Source organism: Protopterus annectens, chromosome 8.part0 (assembly GCF_019279795.1).
Source record: "Protopterus annectens isolate FY-2018-M chromosome 8.part0, PAN1.0, whole genome shotgun sequence".
NCBI classification, from domain to species: Eukaryota; Metazoa; Chordata; order Ceratodontiformes; family Protopteridae; genus Protopterus; species Protopterus annectens.
In genome coordinates, this window is record NC_056741.1 from 1,043,597,571 (window position 1) to 1,043,615,333 (window position 17,763).

Here is a 17,763-nt window from a genome sequence, read left to right on the forward strand (position 1 = left end):
TATGTACTGAGCTTCAAGAATGTAACCACAGTGTACCCTACTGGCAAAGAACAGAAATGTATATAAACTATATACCTGTGCAAATGTATGTTTTAATAGTAGAAGCTGGAGCATACAGAGTTAACTTGCAAAACTTCAAGAAAATAAGTTGGAATCAAAGTGTTTTACAATTATGTTTCAGTGCAGCAAGCAGACACAATGTCTAGAGCTAGAAGTTTTTCTATTGTCTTGAAAGTTGTTTGTCTTTCGACTTTTCTTGGTCACAGTGGAACTCCGGTCCGCTAATGATTGGCAGTAGATTTTCATGAACGCCAAGGTGCTAGCTCGACATTCAACCTTCAACGAAGGCACGCCCATTTATGCATGTCTTTCGAACGCCCACCCAACTGTGGGGAGGACATGCAGACTCCACACAGAAGGCACTCCCTGCACTTGAGCCGAGAATCGAACAAGAGAACCTCTTGCTGTGAGGCAACAATGCTACCGCTGCACCACGTGTTTTGAAAGTAATTTTAATTATTAGGCTTAAAATGTAAAGTGCTTTATTGCTTCCTAGCAGCTGCACATCTGAGAGATATGTACTTCTCACACAGATATGATAAAATTTTGTTAAGTTTCTGTTAGCCTGGGAACTGAAGGCAGGTGACAAAGAGTGATGTCCTCCAGGCTAACCCAGCAGTAATATGTGTTATTAATTTAAGAACTCTCTCAGAGACAGAGTGTGCATTTTGTATATTGTCTTGGACCTAGAAACATTCATTCAGCACTTCTCATTTGCATTTGTCTTGCTCTGTAAGTAAGATTTAGGCATAGTATATTTTAGATATGAATAGGAATATAGTAAAGATTAGTTTAGATGTTTTCTGTATTTATTTGAGACTGTCCTGCAATGTTGTTTTAAAATATTTCATGTGATTCTGAACTCTATAGTTACTATGTTGCTTGAGTATTGTCTTGTTCTTTTATTGTTTATTATTAGGGTCTATATTACAAGATCGAAGCTTTAGTTAATCAAATAACTAAAGATCGATCTTGTTATATCGAAAGCCAAAAACCTCAAACGGCTGATTTAATGCAGGGAAACACTTTCCTTGACCATTATGTGAATTATGCCCTTTTCTCCAATTTGCAGTAATCTTGGAGTTGGTGTATTTAGTTGGTGGGGTGGGGGACACAGCCCCCCACATCAGGGATTAAAAGTTTTTTTTTTTCATGCAGCCAAGGGAAGTGTTTTCCTGTGTTAAATTGGTCGTTCAAGGTTTTTGGCTTTCAATATTACAAGATCGATCTTTAGTTATTTGATTAACTAAAGTTTCAATCTTGAAATATAGACCTATTATTAAATATATTTAAAGCTTTTATTTGTGGCTGGTTTGTTTAGAGATATTTAAGTTCTTAGAGTACTTGCATATGTATTTGACAACACTGTACAGGTCACTCCTAAATAGCCTTGAAAGTCTTGGTCACACTTACCATTTGGATAATAGTAACATTACACATTAAGATTGGGCACCCTTTGGTAAGGGTACTAAAAGTAGTTGATAAGTAGTGGCTAGTGGCAGCTGGTACTACCTTAAAGTCTGGACAGAAGGGGGCATAGCTAATAAACCTGTGCCAGTCTTTCCCAGGTTTGTGCTTGTGTATATATCAAATCTCAGAGTGCCTGTGTGTCAGATACTTGGGCAGGGACATGGAGCACTGTATGGATAGAGAGGGTGCTGGAGGTTTTGGCTTGGCCACTCAGCTGAAACCTCAACCCTATAGTTATGCCAGTGGGGAGTCTTACTGGGGATCTGAAGAAAGAGAGAAACCAGCCCCCAGACTGACTGATCTCTGTGTGCTCTTAAGGGAAATTGTAATTTACTGTGTGTGTACTTGTCATCCTCCCAATGTGCACATCTCTCACTGGTGCTAGCGGTGAGGATTGAGGTACCTTGATTACTGGGCCAGTGCAGAGGCATCACAGTCACAATAGTGAATATATAGCCTGATGTTCAGCACTTCAGTAATAATAGTAATGATCATGAAGTCAGTGACCTGGATTCCCAAGATGGGACCATAGGATGCAAGTGTCTTGCTCTGTTGAATGGGCATGTATGTATTTGCACCACAACCATCAGCAAACTAAAGTTAAATGACTACAGCTCTGGATGGCCTACAGTTAAGGAGATGCTGCTGTTAGTGGACAGTTTGGGAAGAGAGATACCAGGATTGACAGCAACATGAAAATGACTATTCCTGATATCAACGTGTGGGAGAGGACTTGTAGGTAACTTTCTCCTCACCTCTATATATTTTACAACATATACCAAGGTGATGTGACCTGCAGATCAGTTATATTCTATTAAGTGGTATCATAGAATATGTGGATAAAATACCCCCATATGAATATTTCCCTGTTTTTGCTAGGAGTATCAAATCAATACACATTAACATCTTTGTTGCCATAAAATTATGAGGCTGTGAACTTTAAGATATTTTTAACCAGCTAAAACCAATTAGGCACAAGCAGAATCATAGCTAGGTCATCTGATGCATTGATTAGTGTTCTTCCACATCTCAGACTTGAGGCACAAAAGAAGAAGTGTTCCCAAAGCTGAGAACCAATGTATAACTGAAGTGGAGCAAGGTGCTTGCTACAGCTGGAAGAAGCATCTTGCTCACACACACACACACTCACTCACACACACACACACACACACACACACACACACACACACACACACACACACACACACACACACACACACACACACACACACACACACACACACACACACACACACACACACACACACACACACACACACACACACACACCTGCACACATGCACATTGAGCTTATAGATGCAACTGCAAACATGGTATCAACATGGCAAGATATCCTTCATAAATGAATGCCAGTACTGCAATCATGCCCCATAGCCAAATGATGATTGTGCCCCTAACATTTTGTGCCTGAGCAGCAGCTGCCCCTTTTGCCCCACCCTAGGTATTGGGAAAAAGTATTTCTTGTTTTGTGTGACCTAAAAGTTTTAGTTGGGATATGTAATTTGCTTAGTTACAAATTGCGCAAAGTAGGGGTGAAGAAAGCTATTTCATATTTACAGGATATATTTTGTTGGCATCATAAGACCTTTGCTGTTCTGCCAGGCATTACCCATCACTGTATGTGTACATTGTGTGTAACGTTTGCTTTATCACCCCAGTTGTGACTTATTTATTTATTTATTGCATTTCTTTACCGGGAAGGTCCACTGGGCCTAGGTGAGCCCATTTGCAGTGGAGGCCCAGGGAGAAAAGCTCCACATACAATTAGCAAGTAGAAACAAGTACTAATGCATACAGAGTTAGCAGCTATTATACAGTAGCAAACTGGACATACCTTAACAAGTCAAGTACAAAATACAAATACATACCAGAGCTAAGAGGTATTATGCAGTAACAAGATCGGACATAGTGTGAGCAAAAGGTTTAGATTATTTATATACATACTACCCAATTACTGCAAAGCAGCAAACGTTCAGATTAATTAATTATATACATACAACCCAATTATATTATGCAAGTAATTAGCATTGTTAGAGGACTTTATGCAAGAGAAAGTCAGGATAGAATTATAGATTGCTAAGGGTATAAACACACGTGATGACAGTTTTTGATATTAGCTGTTAGAGATCTGAGGTGCAAGAAGAGGAAGTTGTCAAGACAAAGTGATGGCTCTGGTGGTTAGTAATGGAGGTGAGAGGTAGACAGAAGATAGTGAAAGATAGCCTGGAGGGATGAAACTGCTATGGCAAGTGGGATTTGGTTGTAGAGAGAGTTAGGTGACACACCATTAAGCCATTGAGAGTTGGGATAAAGAAGGCGGAGCAGTGTTAGCAAGTGTTATCTTGGCATGACCATAGCCAGTCTGAGGAGAGATGTTGTCTAAGGGACTTCTTAAAGCGAGCAGGATTACAGATGGAGGTAATTGAAGTTGAGAGAGTGTTCCAAAGTTTAGACACAGTAAAACAATAAAACATTTGACCAACTGAGAGATTGGGTTTTTCAACTTTGAGCAGTATTTTGTTTTCAGATCTAAGAGGTCTGTTTGGGTGATACAAAGACAGTAAGGAGAAAAGAGAAGGGCAGACCTGTGGTTTAAATATAATTTTATGTGCAGTAGTTAACTGTAGGTAGGTGAGATAATGTGGTAGTTCAAGCCAATTTAGTTGCCATAAAGATGAACAGTGATGTGCTGAGAATTTTCCATTTGTTGCAATTTTGGCAATCTTATTGTAACGAGTCAAGTTTGGTTTGCAGAGAGGATTGGGTATTGGTGAGGACAGGGGCTCCATATAATAGGGATGGTAGAAGAAAGGATGATGCTAGAGCTGTTTTGTTGTAGGGTTGAAGAAATGGTTATGTCTGTACAGGCCACCCAGTTTCTGAAGTGTTTTTTTTAATATTGCTGTGGATATGGAGGTCAAATATTAGGTTTTCATCAATGATGACACCTAAGAATTTGGTGCTAGAGACAACTTCTCTGGTAGTATTGTTCTTTTCATGGCTCCAAAGGTCAGAAGCCATCATTTAATGTACCGGTTCAGGACATATCTAATCCTAATTTTGAGTGATTGGGTGCATGACCTAAATCAACATACGAAGGTAACAACAGGCCCAATAAGAGACGTTCATGGTGAAAAACTCCAAGGGGAGGAAGGGAACAAAAAGGAAAAACTTTTGAATCCATTGGTAAGTGAAACAATCTGTCCTGCTATGAGTCAAGAAATTTGTGTGATTAATCAACGGACTTTGGATGCCTCTTTTAGTGAGGTGAAATTAAATGATATAGACATTGGTCTTGACTGCATTAGTGTTTATGAGACTTTATCAGATGATTTATCTTGGCCAACTGTTGTTGAATTTGGGAATAGTGATATTTCGGTGGAGCATTGTGACTTTGAACAATCTTTCAATAGTGCAAATATTGGTCAATGACATGAATATTTTTACTTTTGATTTAAATGTAGATGAGTGAGTTGGTGAAAATGTTACTAAAATGCCCACTTGTATTTATAATACAGATAAATATTTTACTATTTACAACTGTTCAATGTAATTTTTTCTACTGAGTATGCTGACGTCTTAAGTAAAGGTTTAAGCTTTGTTCATAAGTTCATAGGTAGGTACTAGACTATCGTCTCAAGGGCCTAAGTAAGTCTAGCCAACAAGGTTCCCTGCCTTATGCCACCCAAGAAAGTTATTTCCTGTGCCCCTGTCGAGCAGAGCCACAGAAGTGATCCCCGGGGTGTATTTCCTATTTCCCATCCACTCACCAAGATTTTTCTTGAAGAGTGCTAATGAGGAACTTTGCCTGACATAGATGGGTAGCTTGTTCCAGAGTACAGGAAGTCTCTGGGACAAGAATCTATCTCTCCAGCATGTCCTGTTTAATGTGACGACAAGGTTTAGGTCCCTAGAGCATGTAGCTAGGAGGGATTGGGATTTCTTAAGGTGTAGCATGTCCAACAGCTCTGGGTTTAACATAGCTTTATATGTTAGGCAGAGATCTCCTCAGAGTAGGCGATGTGCTATAGAGTAAAGCTGGAGTTTTTTGAGATGGTCAGTGCAGGGCATCTGTTTGAGGCCAGTAATCTTCTTTCTGAGCTGCTTCTGTAACCTTTCCAGCTGCTGCAGAAGTCTTGTGAGTTACATTCCAAAAGGGGTGTTGTACTTTATAATGGATCTAATGAGTGCCGAGTAGAGGGGAACAATGACCTCTTTTTTCCTGGATGAGAAAACTTTTGTGATGAGGTGTGCCACATAGAAGGATTTCTTGACTACTGTGGCGATGTGATTATCAAAGGAGAGACTACTGTCCACCTTAAGTAGACTGCCATTTATGTGGCATTTCATGGGTACAGTGTTTTTGCCAAAGGGGATGACAATGCACTTTTTGGCGTTGAGCTTGAGGCCATGCCTCTGACACCAGGCATCTGTCTCAGTGAGGCCCTTTTGTAGGATGTACACATCATTTGGGGACTCAACTATGGCTCCTAGTTTGCAGTCATCTGTGAACTTCATTAGCCCAAGGTCTTCTGTGTTAGCCTGTGCTTCAGAGAAGTAGATACCAAACAGAAGAGGTCCCAGGACTGAACCCTGTGGTACTCCACTTGTCACTGGTTTGAAGGCAGATTTGGAGTCTGCAACTTTTACAGTGTGGGTTCTGTCAATGAGCCATTTGGCAACCCATCTTGCAATGTAGGGATTTATACATAGTTTAGTGAGTTTAGCTATAATTCCGGAATGGGGGATGGTGTCAAAAGCCTTGACGAGGTCAAGATAGGCTGCGTGAACCACCTTACCCTTGTCTACGGCTTTGGTGAATGCCTCAAAGAAGTCAATCAGGTTCAGAAGGCATGATCTGCCTTTCACAAACCTGAATTGGGTGGGGTCCAGAGTTTGGAGGTTACCAATGTCTTTGTTTATAAGTTTCATGATGATACATTCCACGGCCTTGCAGACCAGGCTCGTCAGGCTAACAGGGCGATAGTTCCTAGGATCAGTGGTGGCCCCCCCTTTGTGAAGTAGGATAACTGTTGCTGTGCGCCATTCTGTGGGAACAAAGCCTGATGTGAGACTATGATTGAACATGGTGCTTAGGTGGGGAGCCAGTTCATTCTGAAGTTCATGTAAAACACAGCCTGGGATGTTGTCTGGTCCTGTGGATGCTGTGTTTTTGGTTTAGAGAGTGCAGCTTTTACCTGCAGATGTGATTACAGGGACTCTGCATTCTTCCTGTATAGATATGGGCCCTTTAGGGGGTGAGGGGGGGTAAAGTTAGCACTGAACCTATCTACCAGGATGTTGGCAATATCAGTTGGTTCTATAATTTTCGTGCTGTTGTGCTGTAACTCGGAGCAGATCTGGGTGTTGCCATTGAGATTCTTGACATAGCCATAGAATGCTTTGTGGTTGCCCTTAGAATCAGTAGTGATTTTGTTTCTGTGGCTAGCTTTGGATGATCTTATAAGGGATCTCAGCTTCTTACTGAGGCTGACCAAGCAGCTCCTCCACTCATGGGATTTTACTCTCTTTTGCAACAGTTTCTTCCTTCTGTTGTAGAGTTTTTTTACGGCAGAGGACAACCAAATTGGCTTCCTTTTTTGGAGGATAGCATCTTGGTTCTGTTTGGGATAGCACGATCCATGCACTTGCGTAAGTGCTTATAGAGTGCATTTGTGTAGGATTCAGCAGTTGTAACTGTATTGTCCATCTGCATGGGTGTCATGAAGTTCACTACTTCTGTCTTAAGAAGCATGAAGTTGGCTTTGGAGAAATGTTTTACTGTGGTTTCCTTAATGGGGGGTGGGGGTGGGATGTGGATATTGAGGGTGATAAGCTTATGGTCAGATCTGACCAACGAGAAGTTGATTTCAGGTGTGGAACACCGGTCACTCATGTTGGTAATGACTAGGTCTAGGATATTGTTGCCTCTGGTGGTGGTGTGGATAAGTTGATCCAGGGCATTGAAATTTATGAATTCCAGAAAGCGTTGAGCGAAGGAGTTGGTACATGAGTAGTTTTCCCAGTTAATGGTGGGGTAGTTGAAATCACCGATTATTAGGGTGTTTGGTTGAACCCTAATGTTTTCCAGTATATCAATAAAAGAGGAGTGGGAATCCTGGGGCATGGTGGGGGATCTGCAGCAAGCTTCAATTTGGATTTCAGTTTTGCTCAGAGTTAGTTGCACTTGGATAACCTCAGAAGCATTATGCTGTGCAACTAGCCTGGAGGTGTGGTTATCCTTAATGAATATGGACACATCTCCACCTTTGGTGTTCTGGTCCAGGTTAGATGGCCAAAAAGTGTGGTATGAGTTATAGCCTGGTAATGCAGGGGTGCTCTGTAGAGCCTTGAACCAGGTCTCAGTCACGGCACAGATATCAATGTTCTCCATTTTAAGGAGTGCCTCGAGTGAGTGCATTTTGAGATTTAGACTTCTAGCATTGAGTAGCATTACCCTCAGTTTTTGGTTGCCTGTTCCTGTTACGGTGGTGAATTTGTCATTTGAACCTTGCCTAAAAAAGGCACTATAGGGGTGGCAAAAGCCTTAGCCAGTATTCAGAATCCCAGGGTTGAGAGGTGCAGCCCATCTCTGGAAGCATCATGGTCTGGCGACCATGTTGTCCCAGGCAGAGAGATACTGGATCCCCTTAGAATGACACCAGAAGCTTAGCCAATTGTTGAAGTCAATCATTTTGTTTTTGTACTGCGGTATCATTCTGGGTGATGGCAGGATGCTACTCAGGGCTAGGGTCATATCTGCCTGGGCTACAAGATCGGAGAGCTCTTCCATGTCTCTTATAGTCCAGGGAAGTACGTCTCAGGTCATTCACACCAACATGGACAATGACAGAATCATATTTGTACTTGTTATGGAGTGACCTGAGTGGCATGGGTTATGTGGCGGATCCTGGCAACTGACAGGCAGCTGACAGTAATCTTCTCCTTGTTTAGCCTGGTGAGTGGGACATCAGTTTGCCTGACTATAGAGTCACCTATGACTAGTGTGTTGGGTATGTTGGTTTGCCTTATGGGCTGTGGTTTATTGGCAGACTGAGTCTGTGGTCTGTGTGTCATTTGGGTGGTGTTGGGGGTGGAGGTTGCTTGTGTTTCTGCTTTGGAGGTCTCTTTTGCTTGAGCAGATTATTATTGAGAGCCTCTGTGAATCTTTTTGTGTTTCTATGTGTGGATTTTGTTGGTGTAGGTTTAGTGGGACTATATGATGAGTGTGGTGTGGTGCAAGTGTTTACCTTCTCCTCTTGACTGTCAAGTGTAGTCTTGGTTGGAGAGAGCTTTACCTCCAGTTTGGCTAGATAAGTGCATCTCTCACAGGTTGTGGTGTTGGGTGGTAGGAAGAGAGGGTTGTCTGTGTACATGAGGCAATTGCTACATTGCCTCAAGATGCCCAGATTCATCAGATAGACAGGAGAGAACACTGGGTGCTGACCCTTGGGCATGCCTGAATAAAAAACTACTTTCTTCTAGACAAGTTGTGCCTGCTAAAAGGCTGAACTTAGCTGAAGTTTTGATTGACCTCAAGTTATTTACAAGGAAATTAAACATATCATTGTGGTTTGATTCTGGCATTAGCAATAAGTTTACCTACAATGAGGTAAGTCTTAGAAAAGCTAGTAACTTTAACCCACCACTCAATAACTGGCTTCTTTTGTTTGAGAAATGATGTGAAAAGATATGTACAAGATTTGTAAAGCTGTTAATAGTGTAGATGGTATAAATCTTAGCAAGAAAGAAGAACAACTTTTTTTAGAGTTGTGTAAAAATAAAAATATTATGGTAATGAAGCTAGATAAGGGTGGGGGAATTGTTATCATGGATGTTGAAGACTACAATAATAGGATGTACGAACTACTGTTTATTGATACTTTTGGCCAAATTTGTAGGAATGAGCTTAATATTGCCTATTCCAAGATAGATGTCTGCTTGTATGATATGCTTATGCAGGATCAAATTACTTTAGATGAGTATAATTATCTTAGTAATAATAACCCTGTAGTGGCTGGCATTTTTGGAGTCCTGAAAATACATAAAGACATCCATAATCTGCCTATGAGACCCATAGTGTATGCTGGTAGAAGCAAAACCTTTTACATAGCTAATGAAAAAAAAACTCCAGAGGCACACCATGACAAACGGAGCCGACCTGATGAAAACCTTTGTATTCACACAAAGAGCACAGAACAATGGCCAGTAAGTGCTTTCACGTTTCTCTGAACGCTTCTTCAGACTTAAAAAGTACTCCTTCTATAGTACATCAATATAAATATATAATATATATACAGATACAACACACAAGTTTTTATGGAATAGTAGTTTTTATATGGAATAGCAGATTTTTATGGTAATGAAATTTTACTGACATATGCTTTCTATATGCATTGTTATGTGATGACACACTACATTCTTCAGTATTTTAAGTATTACTAGGCAGAGATGAGTTAATTGATTTTTGATTACTGCATTAATTAACAATGTAATGGGATGATTTTGATTGGTGCAAGCTGGTTAAACCTGCCTTTATATTGATGTACTATAGAAGGAGTCTTTTTAAGTCTGAAGAAGCGTTCAGAAAAATGTGAAAGTGCTTACTGGCCATTGTTCTGTGCTCTTTGTGTGAATAAAAAGGTTTTCATCAGGGTGGCTCCGTTTGTTGTGGTGTGCCTCTGGAGTTTTTTTTTTTTCATTGGATTTGCTCTTTTGCTTATCAGGGGCACTTTATCCAGAGCTGTGTTCTGTTTGCCTTGACTTTTACATAGCTAAATTTGTGGATAGTCGATTAAAACAGTCAGTTAACCAAATTAAACAGATTTGTAGGGATTCCTGGGATTTTTTGTCAAGAATGGCTAAACTGATGTTCTCTAAGAATGTTTATTGGTAACTATTGATGTTCAAAATCTATATTCTGTCATTCCACACAATGATGGGCTAGATTGGTTAGAGAGCTTCCTTTTCGATGTCAGATTATTGGAGAATGATGATATGAATACAGTAGTAACCTTGACATAAATGGTTTTGGTAAATAAATTTCTTTATTTTGATGGGCAGCTGTTTAAGCAACTAAGTGGGGTGGCAATGGGGGCATCATGTGCAACCAGTTTTGCCATTCTTGTAATGGCATATTGGGAGAAGAATTTTGTTTTCAACATTCCCTTCAGTGGATGTTGGAAATTTCTGCACTACATTTTTGGACAACATTTTTTTTTAGTTTGGGTTGATACTGTGGCTAAACTAAATGAGTTTATGGATTTTATTAATCAAAGCACCTCTTTTTTAAAATTTACTCATTCTGTTGATAAGGATGGTTTAGCCTATCTAGATATTTTTCTTACCTAAGATTATGTCAATGAGTGTTCTTTCTCTAACATTTATCGCAAAAACACTTTTTCTAATTCATACCTCCATTTTGACAGCTGGCATACAGCATTTCAGAAAAAAAGCTGTTGTTAAAGGGCACCTGGTTAGGCTTGCTCATATAATTACAAGTGATGTTAAGTTTCATTTGGAGGTAGACCAATTGATGGGTATGTTTCTGAAATGTGGGTACCCATTGGACTTGTTGACTTTAGTGAAAGATGAGGTTGTGTTAAAAGAAGCATTGGGATTTTTTCGCCACTGCTACCAATGCGTACTGGTGATGCTGAGGTGGCAGACAGTACTATCCCCTCAGGTAACAATACAAGTACAGAGGGTAATTCAAGTCTATTTGAACATTCTTTGATTGTTGCCTATTCAACTAATATATATGATATAGTGGACGTGATTAAAAAGTTTTGGCCAGTTATTACAAGTATGGACTGCTGTAATAAGAATTTTGGTAACAGGCCAAAGTTTGTATTTAGAAAAGGGAAAAGTTTTAAGAATTTATTAGAAATTAATTTGAATAGGAGAAGTGAAGCTAGGCCTAAGAGATGTTTAAATGCAATCATTGTAACCAATGCAAGCATATTTTAGTTTGTGATTCTTTCTGTATTGATAAAAGGAAGTTGTTTCTTAGGAAACATTTTAATTGTGAGTCTAGTGGGGTGGTACATGGGGCTTTATGTCAGTGTTGTAGTGCATTCTATATAGGGAAAACATCTCGTAAGTTAAAAGATAGGATATATGAACATATGAATGAAGTTGCTAAAGCAAAATTTACGAATGCCCTATATAGACATATTTCAAAAGCACCAGATAATAAATTCAAGTTTGTGGTGTTGGATTATGTTGAAAAAGACCCTACGGGATTTTGTATAGATGAACATTTAAGTAGAAAGTAGTTTGTTTGGATTTGGAGACTCAGTGCCATGGAACCCCCTTGTTTACATGAGTCTTGCTCATTAATACTGATTTTAAAATTAAAAAGTCTTGAAGGTTAATTAACAATTTTAGTAATGTTTTACTTCAGTGGTGCCTTTTATGTGAAAATGTTCACTTCATGTTTTTGATATTCAGTTTTTCTACTTAACTGCTTTGAATGTTTTATTGGATGTCTGAATCACATGGAATGGTGATGTTGTAAGTATTTAATAGTGGTGTTTGATGTGTAAAGCAGTTCTGAAGAAGTCTTGTTTGGAAGGCAAAAGCACTTGACTGCTATTTTTTATTAATAAAGTGGTCCTGGAAGGTGTCAGTGCCTCATCTTTTATTTTCTGGTTATTGATTTTTCTTGTGTTGGAGTTGTTCTGGGAGTGGACAGAGAATTCATTCTTGTTAAGGAGGTAGTTTTTTTGGAGGTGAATAATAGAAGTTTAGTCTTGTTGGGGTTTAGAGCGAGATGGTTATTTGACATCCAATTTTCAGTAGACAAAAAGGCTTGTTGGGTTAGCAGTTGTAGCTCAGAAGTGGATTTGGCAGTACAGATGATTGTAGAATCATCTGCATATTGGATCATGGTGCCTTGAGTGAGTGTTATGGAAGTTATTAATGAATATGCTAAATAGGAAGGGCCCCAATATGGATCCTTGGGGTAATCCTGTGGTTATGTTGAGGAAAGGTGAGTAGGATTGTTGCCATTTAGTGGATTGTTGTCTATCAGTGAGATAATTTGAGAACCAGTTCAAGGTTGGGGGTGAGGTACCTAAATTAGAGAATTTGGCAAGTAGAAGATGATGGGATGCAGTATCAAAGGCTTTTGAGAGGTTGAGGTAGAGAGAATTTGCTTTTAGAGGTCCCATATCTCTAGCTCTTGATTGTGTTCCATCATGGCTTCTAGCTGCCTCATTGTTTTATAGTATGGTGGGTGGTAATCCGTCAAGCACTTACTGTAAATACTCATACAATCTGGTTGCACAATTAAAGAAGTGACAAAAAAGGGTGAGTATGCATGCAAGGACATTAACATTTCATAATTCATGACTTCATAGTACCAAACTTATGTGTGCATTATTATTTGTTATTTTTATTCCCTGTAGTGGTCTACAACCATATGTGGCCAACTACTGATACCCTCTTATTTGCTGTATGTTGGTTTTCTCTGATACTCCCTGTCTCTAGAAACTTTAATATCTCATGTAGTAGGACCTTTAGATGAAGACAAGTGTCTTGGGCCTAGCACCTGTGAATGGTTAGTAAAGTGTTAAGAATTATTTTTCCATTGACTTCCATGAATACTATGTGTCTCCTAGATTTATTAGTACTCAACAGGTATCAAATGTTTTTTTTATGGAGCACAGGTAGGGTGATTAAACCACATGTACATTTCTCTGTACATATAACTTAGTACATATTAGCATCCTTATTGTTTAATTATTTAAATGTGCAACACTTGTATAACATCTCTTTGTAATGAGAAGTGTGCTTCACAGCTGATGAATTAACCCTATTGAATTTGTCAGTTTATTTTGATATGTAAGTATATTACCTTTGTATCAGCCAGTGTTGTTCTCCCTCACCTTGTCTTATGACATTAACTAATTAAAGACTACTTCAGAAAACAGACCAAGAAAATGGTCACTCTTCCACTGAGAGGGCCCAAATATCTATCCAGCACAATCTGTGAGTGTTTGTCTTTGTTGTACAGATTCCAGTGTCAAGAAGGATAGAAATCGCCAGCATTGCAAAAAAAATAATTCAGTTCCAGCAGACAGTGCATTTTAAAGTCAGCAGTCATGATACAGGCATGGAGTAAAGGGTAACAGGTATAATATATCCATTTTCAGACAGAAATATACTTCCTGTACCCCCTGTGGATACCAAGACTTTCTTCCTCAGTGTATTTAAACCTACTATTCTCTCAGCGAAGACTGACAAGATATTGCAATGCAAGAACAGTGACATGCCTCATTTTCAGGAAACTTAATGTGAGTTATTTTAAATAAAGAAATATTAAGTCCTAAACAAGCATGTAGATTCTGCATTATAAACATAAACATTGCCGCATCTGAATTATCTTTAAGAAAAACTCATAATGTAATGCTTTTAAAATACTGCTACAGAACATATGTTGGGTTTCTCCTTTAGCCACTAATATATCAAGTAAACATTATCTGCATTGTTATTTTGTTAAATTTATAGGTCTTGTACTCTTGGACCCTATATTGTGATGTTATAATAAGATGGGTCTTTCTGGAGTTTTGTTTTTTTTGTTTTCACCTCCTGCCCATAATATCCTAGATACATAAGACAAAACACACAAGTTGTATGAGATCAGTTTCAGATCCTCCAATTCTGAGACATGAATGGATAATCATGACATATCTGTCAGAGTACCTCTTTGTCTTGAATAGGAGGCAGTTCAAATGAGGTACTCACTGCATGATTAAATGTGGTGGTATTGTTTTTATTGCCAGGTTATAAACCCCTCTAAGTAAGCTGAACCAGTGCCATGTTCAGCAGTAATTTAATGTGTATCTATGGTTTTGGTGTCACCTTCTTTTTCCCTTTTTGTGTTTTTCTGTTTTCTTCAAGGATGATGCCAGCAGCATTGCCACTCTTACCTTCCTTGTATCTAGCTGGCTATAAATACAGCTATTAATGAAGCAATGTGTGCCACAGTCTGGTGCATCATCATGGTCTTTCACTCTATTATTGCCAGCATTGATAATAACACATTTAATTCTGAATACTTTCCTTCCACTTTTTATATATCAGAAGGGGTCAATTCACTTAAGAGGAAGAGAGAAAAGGTGGTCCAAGTGGCATCTTCTACCCATCACAAATACTGTTTCTTCTGCAGAACTGACTGTCGCTTACCAAACTGAGAGCTATAACTGTCTAGAGCTGGTCACGGAGTCAGTGCCACCAAATCTCATTCAGCAACATCTCTGCTCTAGGCTGTGTCCTGCATGTATTTAGAACTTGATGCTGAAAGGCAAAGTAAGCAGTTTGGTGTGTTTATCTGAGGAGACAGATCTGAGAGTACATGCCACACCACTAGTGACTACAGCTATACAGGTACCCCTAGGGAAAAACAGTTGCTTGAGCACAACTGATAATCATTACTGCCACTCTTTCTGAGCATCATCTTTGCAGATGTTTTATTTCCACACCCCCAAAGCTTGTGTAATATTAAAGCATTCTGATTTCTACCCAACTGCACTTACTATAGGCTGCAAACATGCTTTCTGTCTGGCCTTGTTAACACTTGGATACGTCTATATATTACTAATTATAATACAAAACACAAAACTGCTAGTGAATAGAGTATTAAATCACTTACATGTACCCAGTTATGTCTCCCTCCACTCAGCCTACCTGTTGTTTTCTACCTGTGTCACCTTGGATTTATTAGATCAGTTCTCTGTCTTGCAGCCACCTATTCTTACAGCACATTATGCCTGGCCCTCCTACTGTCCTAATAAAATACATGTGCTCCTCCTTCTATAACTAATCTATTCCAAGTCACCTGGGGTTGTTGTAATTTTGTGATATGCATGCAGAGTCTGTAAGTTTCACACGGTGTGCTCAATGGTTACCAAAACATATATTGCACATCAGAAACTATGATGACAACACAAGCATCAGTAAAATAAAAAGGAAAACCCACAAAATCATGCTTATAAAAATGCATATTTGCGACATCTTGTGGAATCATACCCTAGCACATTGCAGCCAAAATGTGTTCATGTTACTGTCAGAGAGCAGCATATGTCTCACCACTTGGTTATTTGTGGGCACCACCTACTTTAGGTATCCAACCAGTATTACCGCTGCTGTCTAAGCTTACCTCATGTCCTACGTGAAGGGGTGATAGTTTTCCAGATAATGCACACTCATTCTTTTACTTCATGGTCTCTCATACTCCAGCAGGTAGTAAGGAGTAGTGTTGTTGGCAACCCATTAATTAGCAGTCTGCATTTTACCTAGCACTTTGGTTTAAAGCTAAACAACTGGCAAGGTCTGGTAGAGGTGCTTAAAATCTGCCATTGTTCAAAAGACAGTTATCTAAACATACTGCACACCACAGACTATGATGACAACATAAACAACTGTGCAATGAAAATGGAAGCCCACAAAATCAAACTTATAAAGCCCCAAAACCAATGCAACAAAATGAATGCCTAAGCAATGGTTTGATTTACCCTCAGAAGAAATTTGTGCTTTTTCTGACAGCAAAGCTTATTGTATGGCGGCTTCCTGTGGGGAAGTGCATACATTGTATAGCAGAACTGTATCTGACATTATATTTTAGTACTACAGAATACTATTAGAATACAGCCCTGCCTGTATGTTCACAGATACCCCCACTCCTGTAGTACTTATCAGCTCCACAATAAAAAATATGCTTTGAATACAGCAAACACAGACTAAAAGTTCATATTCTTACAAATTCTCACTAACAAGCTCTGCATCCTGTCTAGTGTAAGCATGGAACACATGAGTATGCCCTCTCTCTCTCTCTCACACACACACACACACACACACACACACACACACACACACACACACACACACACACACACACACACAGCAATTTAAATTTGAATATAATGTAAGGCAGTAACAACTTCTGACAATAAGCAGTATTCTGCGAAAAAAGAAACTCTGAAAAATCACTCAGCTCATCAGGAATTCAGCTCTGAAAAGAGGCTTTAGGTGGACCATAAATATTTCAAGTGCATAACTACATAATGCTCATACCAGACCAGATGTCTTCATTCTAGGCTCTTGGAAATACGGATGGGGAAAGTGGATGTTATCTTTATAAAGTTTTCAAATAAGAATGCCATTCCAGTACTTTTTTTACAGCTGTGTTGCATTTTAACTGCTAAGTAAATTAGCCACAACAAGTAATTGTTATTAGATAACAAAGTTATCAAAATGAAAATACTGATAAAAGTGAACAATCTAATTTATTTGGTATGTATAAATATTTGATTAACTTGTTCAGGATACAGAAAAGAGTGGAATTATAACAGTGTTGAGCTCAGCAGACCAGAGGCTATGATTTTGCAGAAGTTTCAGTTACTTCCTTTTTAAAACTGGAAATGCATCTTGCAAAAGATAAAGCATCAAGCTTGTGATAACATGTTCTTGAGAGAACGCAGCTGAAAGAAAATCCACAGATATGTAACACCTTAGCAGAGCAATCTGCTTTGGGTGCACATTTTAATTCTTCTTTAAATTAGTTTACATTACTGACCTTTTCTTCCTGAAGACTCAAGTGCATATGCTGTTTCTGTCTTTGACACACTCTCTCTCTCCCTCTCCCTTATTCTGTTTCTTTCACCCAAACCCTCACAGAGGTTTCTTTTCTCTTTTTTAAGACAATTACAGAAAGAGAGAGAGAGAGAGAGAGAGACAGACTTCCTCGTGGAACTACTCTAAAGTTCCGCCCCTGTCAGCTGACAGGTTGAGTCTATTTTTTTTTTATATCACTAAAGTAGAAACAATACTATAGGTTGCAAACCTTGTACTCATATGTTGCTTGTTGTGACAGTTACCTCAGTTTAATAATCGGAAGAACAGATTCACACTATTTCCGTGGGAAATTTTTCTGCTTAATAGTGCCAAAATATATTGCCTACTTTTCTTTCTGTTTAACATGTGCCTTGCATTATTGATAACTGTATTAAAAATACATATGAATATTTGTTTAATAGCAGGCAAAAAAGCTCCCAAAATGATGATAGCATCGACTATGGCTCCATACTAGCCACTAAAATATTTTCAAACTTAGGTTAAATGACACTTTATTACTTTTGTACAATGTTTTGACAATTCCCTTGATAGTAATCCATGCAGCTGAGTAGCCTAGTCAGAAGGAACATGATT

General features: G+C 39.0%; 1 protein-coding gene across 1 annotated transcript in view; it reads right to left on the reverse strand.

Moving 5' to 3' along the window:
* The window catches only part of TNFAIP8L2 (TNF alpha induced protein 8 like 2), a 370,311-nt gene extending 353,057 nt beyond the window's left edge, over nt 1-17,254 (reverse strand). Inside the window, exon 1 of the mRNA XM_044080524.1 lies at nt 17,132-17,254. The gene's annotated coding sequence lies outside the window, so the exon portion shown is untranslated. The remainder of the gene's footprint in view (nt 1-17,131) is intronic.
* Nucleotides 17,255-17,763: the final 509 nt, after the last annotated feature.